The sequence below is a fragment of the Sebastes umbrosus genome, chromosome 13, assembly GCF_015220745.1.
Source record: "Sebastes umbrosus isolate fSebUmb1 chromosome 13, fSebUmb1.pri, whole genome shotgun sequence".
Classification (NCBI taxonomy): Eukaryota; Metazoa; Chordata; class Actinopteri; order Perciformes; family Sebastidae; genus Sebastes; species Sebastes umbrosus.
This window is the reverse complement of record NC_051281.1, coordinates 10,753,047-10,758,568: the sequence shown is the minus strand read 5'-3', so window position 1 is coordinate 10,758,568 and position 5,522 is coordinate 10,753,047.

Sequence of the window (5,522 nt, the reverse complement as noted above, 5' to 3'; positions counted from 1 at the left end):
TTGTGCCACCAACAAGCAGGGAAAGTTTTGAAGAAGTCTGGTTGAGTCCGAACCAAGCACCTCCCCTCCTTTTGAAGACAGGCCAATAGGAGAGGAGCTCATTTGCTTATCTAAAGAAATGAGAGGTGACGTGATAAAGTAAATGAGGAGGGAGAGCCAGCATGGAGAGCACATAAACCCTGCCCTCAGGCTTATTCCTGAACAGGAATAATAGAGCAAATAGAAGTGTATTGTATGCACTGGTAATGCCAAACAATGGGGACCGCAGTTAGAGTGTCAACGAGAGCGTTTGGTTTCTGATCCGCAAAGTTAATTTCTGTGTGAAGTGTCTGGGTTGGCGGGGTAAGCCCTCTTGGTCTGGGGGTATTGTACTCTTTAGGCCCCAGTAACTCCGCTGAGCACTTTTGACAGATTTCTACTGACAAGCTCTCTAAAACCCAGGCGCCTTTTCAGCAACGGGAAGGGACGCAGTCACTCTTTGCTATGCAGCATATACCACGCTGTGAGAAAGCTGTTTGAAGTGCGCCGTCAGAGGGAGAGAGGGGAGACAAGTTTGGAGGATGAGAGGAGTTCGGTGGGGACAAGAGTTCAGTCTTCGTCACTTGAAACTTTGGAGGCTGGTTGCAGAATTTCACCCCCGACTGTAGGGTGAAAATCTTGCAAGATCAAAATGTTGCAGTCATGTTATTAGTTTGGTGGCCAGTGATGTATGGGAGGACATTCCTTAGTCTCTCTCCAAAGTGTATTTTTGAGTTCATCCAAGTGTCATGGGTCTGTTTTTACCAAACAAAGAGCACCATTTCATCCTTTTAACTAAAGTTTGGAAAGCACCAAAAACTGTAATGATGAACAAATACCTTCCAGTGGGTGGTGGTGTGTTACTTCAGAAAGAAATGAAAAGCACATTAACCACTTGATGACTAAGCAGAATGCTGAGGTTTTATCTCTGTTGTACCAGATGCTACTCTATGTCTGTAATAACGCCGCAGCGGTGTGTTAACTGTGAGTCATCTATCCCTTATGGCAAGATATTATGGCAACAAAGCAAAACCAGTTTTCCAAGTGTCAGAATACTCCTTCATCAGCAACACAGGAACAAGCTAACTGTACTTTATATGAACCTGTTTCCTGTAGCTGATCAGTCGTCTAACATTTTTCGTTGATTCTCGGATGATTAAAGGGATTTGCTTTCTCTCTCAGACCTTGCAGCGAAACGGCTCTCATCTAAACTTCTTTTAATTGTTTCTACTCCATGTGTAGAATTTAGATTTATATAGAACAACAACACTGGAAAAGAAATATCAACTAAGTAGCTGAAGTCTGCTGAGGTCAGAAGACTCAGGTGTGTTTCCTCACTGGCTGTAAACTAGTTTACTCCAACAGGTGCTACCAATCTAAAGCTTGGGATAAACGGTAAGACTAGCTGAAACCTACAAAGACTGGACAAACCACCATAAAGATGGTTTCCACCAATTTACGCAGATTTTTTTTGTCCTATTTACTGAGTAAATACACTAGACGACACACTGAATGACAGTAGTAGTAATGTCTGGAATTCTTAAAATATGTATGTACAGTATACACTGTATAAAAGTGGAAATCACACAGTAAAAGTAAAAGTAAAATGATAATCTAAGACATAAAATAGTACAGTTAAAGTTTGTAAAACAAAGCTAACTTTGGATAAATCTGTTTCTTTACTGGTATGTCTCCCTCAAGTGACATACAAGAGATGTCATCGGTCGCTGATGTCATTCACAAATATCCATGTTTTAAGAAACGTTATCAGAACGACTGGCAATCGCTGGATGTGAAGACTTAACATACAAAAAAACACAAATATAGCAAGGCAAAAAAGCCAAGAGGACAAAGCTCGTTCCAAAACGAGAGTGAATCTGGGGTTGGCTTTCACTTTCGCTACCTATGTGATGCTGTGGGAGGTACACTAGGCTGTGTTCTGTGTTCAACCGTGGCCGGGGGGAGCAAAGGCCAACTTTCAATGTTGTGTTTACCAACAGTATAGCGACAATTACTGCATAGTATGCCTTTAATTAAGCAAGTGGTTTTTCACCTCAAATACACCCAATATGAAAGAGTGTGTCCAGGTGTCTTGGTCACTGTATCAAGTAGAGTTTGTCTCAAAATATAGCTGTTGGAGAGCTCTCTGGGTATAACTGTAATTGAAGGGATGTCAGAAGCGGTGCTTTGATATTCTTCAGTGTAGAGTCCAGAGAGAGAGTGAGAGACAGAGATAGAGAGGGAAGTAAGACAACAACTCCCAAACAGCCTCTCAGCCACAACCTTGAGAGCGATATTTAAACATTGCCAGAGAAAATATGCAGTGTTTTCTCTCCGAAGGGGGGGATTAGATGAAACTGATAGGGCGTTGGAGGCCAATACTGATACGGACATAGTGATACTGTTAGACTTAACAGCATATTCAGTAGTTGACCATTTTAATGTCGCAATTCAAAATAGACCTTTAAAGGCGAAAAAGTCCACATGTTGCCTCCAGTTCTTTCTGGTCAGTGTGGAATTCCCCTGCAGAAGGTGTCCACTGATTTCATCGCAGCATCTATTAGGTATCCACAGTATAAACTTGAACTTGCTGCAGTCACAGAGGAACCTCCATCATACCATACGAGGATGACATGACAGGGCAATATCCTACTTTTAAAAAGAGTACCCAATATCAGCCTGATATACGGGTCTAACACTGGGAGAACGAGAGAAAGGAAAGATTAATTGGTGAGGAGAGAGACGGTCAGAGGTGCAAGGATAATGAGGTCAAAATCATCGTTATTAAGCCAATCAGAGAGATTGATGCTGAGGTCTGTGACCTTGCCGACTAAAACGAGGCAATCGGAGATCTGGATATTAAATGTTCCTATTGGGCACTGTATGAGATTGTGCCTGGGGTCATTTAAGCTTTAATTTACAGTTGAGCAGCATAGACTTTAATTGCTAACCCAGCCAAAATCCCCTGTGTTACACAAGCAATACAAGTCTCTGTTCACCTATACTTACTTATCTCACAAGCCAGACATACTGTACTGTAAAGGCCACAGAGGTAGACGTGTAGAGGGAGCAAACAATTGGTAAACCATGTTTGAAACCAATGCAAAGAATTATGAAATAGCCGTCCTGCCAGCTATAGGCTTCAGGGGTGTTAATTCAAGCACGTAATTTCGACAATGTTATTGTCAACAAAATCCTGCTCGCAACCAAGCGGCAACCTCTGGGTCTGAGAAGTGAAGCCAATGCTGAAGCGCCTTAAACTTGCATTCTTTCTTATAGCCAGCAGGGGGCGACTCCTCTGGTTGCAAAAAGAAGTCAGATTGTATAGAAGTCTATGAGGAAGTAACCGTACTTCTCACTTGATTTATTACCTTAGTAAACATTGTAAACATGAGTTTATCGCTAGTTCAAGTCTTCTTCAATACAGCATGATGTTCATTTTGTAAATTATGGACCAATTTAGAGTCAAATAGACCATAAAGCAGAGTAGGCTTTAGGGCGTGGCTACCTTGGGATTGACAGGTCGCAACCACGGCGTTGTCTGGTTTGGGATTTGTCCGCGCTTTCATCTTACAACTTCAACCCTTTCACAGTGTTTTCAGTTCTTGAACATTGTTTATTATAACATTTTGGTTGCCTAAAAATATCTTATGTCCACTTCTTATATACAGTCTATGCTCGCAACACACAATGGTAGTTAACATGAGCGTAAACTGGACATACTATATGCCAGAAAAATCAAGTACAAATGTGTGTAAAAATAAACACAGCGTTCTTCGAGGGAAAAGCTTTGTGTATAACCACCATCGCTACACTGGTGGGTGAGGTGAATGATGGGATACAGGTGGCTGTATGTGGCCTTAGAGCAGAGGCCCTAACACGCTGCCAGTCATCACCAAGAACTGTCAACTAGTTGCCTTCATATGTGCATTGTAGTCACAAAGTGTCCCTGCTGAGGAAAACTTTATTAGAAACTTGACTAAAAATTCAATCCCACATATCTGTTTCATTACAAATGATGATCATTATTATTATGGGCCTCAGGAGAGCTAAGGACGGCTAGTTTACAATCCCTGCAGCTAATTAATTGTATCCCCTTCTATCCCCTATTTAAATCAGCCCCTACTTTTGTTGAATGTCTGGAATGAAAAGCAGCAGGCCTTTATCCTCTCCTGAGAGCCGGGATAAAGATCCACTGCTGCTCCACACACACTCAACACTGTGGAGCTTTGGACTCTCCTTCTCTCTTTAAGCAAGCACTTCAACCGTGGGTCATTTCACCCCCTAGTGCCAAGAGGCTGGTATATCATCCTCTGGCCTGTGTGGCAAAAAGGGAGGGTGCATAGCTAGAAGCAACAGTGCAGGAAGATAAGCTATCGTGAGTGCAGCACATCAGACAGAATGACTTTCTCAACAGTTGGTGTTGATTTCTTTCAATTTGCTCTACATGTAGAGTGTACCAAAACTGACCGACTGTTGTTCTTTTCTATTTCCTGATACTTCTTTCTGAACAAAGCAAGGAAACAGGAATAACTGCTGTTACTATAGTAACACTACCAAAGTAAATATTGGCACCAAATTCTTGACTATGCTGTCATGTTCATTTTTAATATATAACAAAATAAAGACACCTTAAACACACATTGAATAAGAAGATGCAAGGTTCCAAAATTGAAAAAAACATCCCTAACACACACACGTATACACGCATGCACCTTCCCAACCTAGAGCCTATAGATTACTCCAGTGCAGCCAGTGCCTTCTGAAGGACACCAGTATGACAGAAAACTATAGGTGGTGATAGATCCTGGATAGACTGGCGAGCATTGTGTCCACCTGAGGAGAGGAGCAAACACATTTAGTCCGGACAAACAGACAGCTTGGTGTGTGTGTGGTTGTGTGTATGTGTGGTCCCTGTCTCTCCCTGTTTGCTCCAACAGGGATTTAACAGAATGAATTAAGCAAACAGTGGCTACAGAAACAGGCCCATTTCAGTAAATAAACATTTATCCACCAGGCGATGGTAGACCTGAGCCTCGATAAAACACAGTTAAGGTGAAGGTATGCGCAAGGTGACGCAGAGTCTCTATTCTGGTGATTGTAACATGTGTAATGTCTGTATGTTTACTGAAATTCCCCATGTGTATGTATAGTATGCAAGTGTGTGCACAAGGATTTGCCCAATATGATCGTTACAGAATTAGTTGACATTGTTTCTAATTTAACCTTCTTTCCACTGTGTAATAACAACAAACATTTTCATTTTAGAGGATATAGAGGATATTCATTTTAGTTGCAGAAATTTGGAGCATCTTGTAAATGAGGAACTTCCAAAAATTCAAACAGAGGATGCAAATTCTGTCATTTCTGGATTCATTTTGTCAATTTCCGCACATGAAACAAACTGTAATACAATGTATTAAATGTCAAATGTCATAGAAGTACATGCAGTGAGTCAGAAGAATGATGTAAGGTATATTTTTCACTGACGTCAGGGACAGACA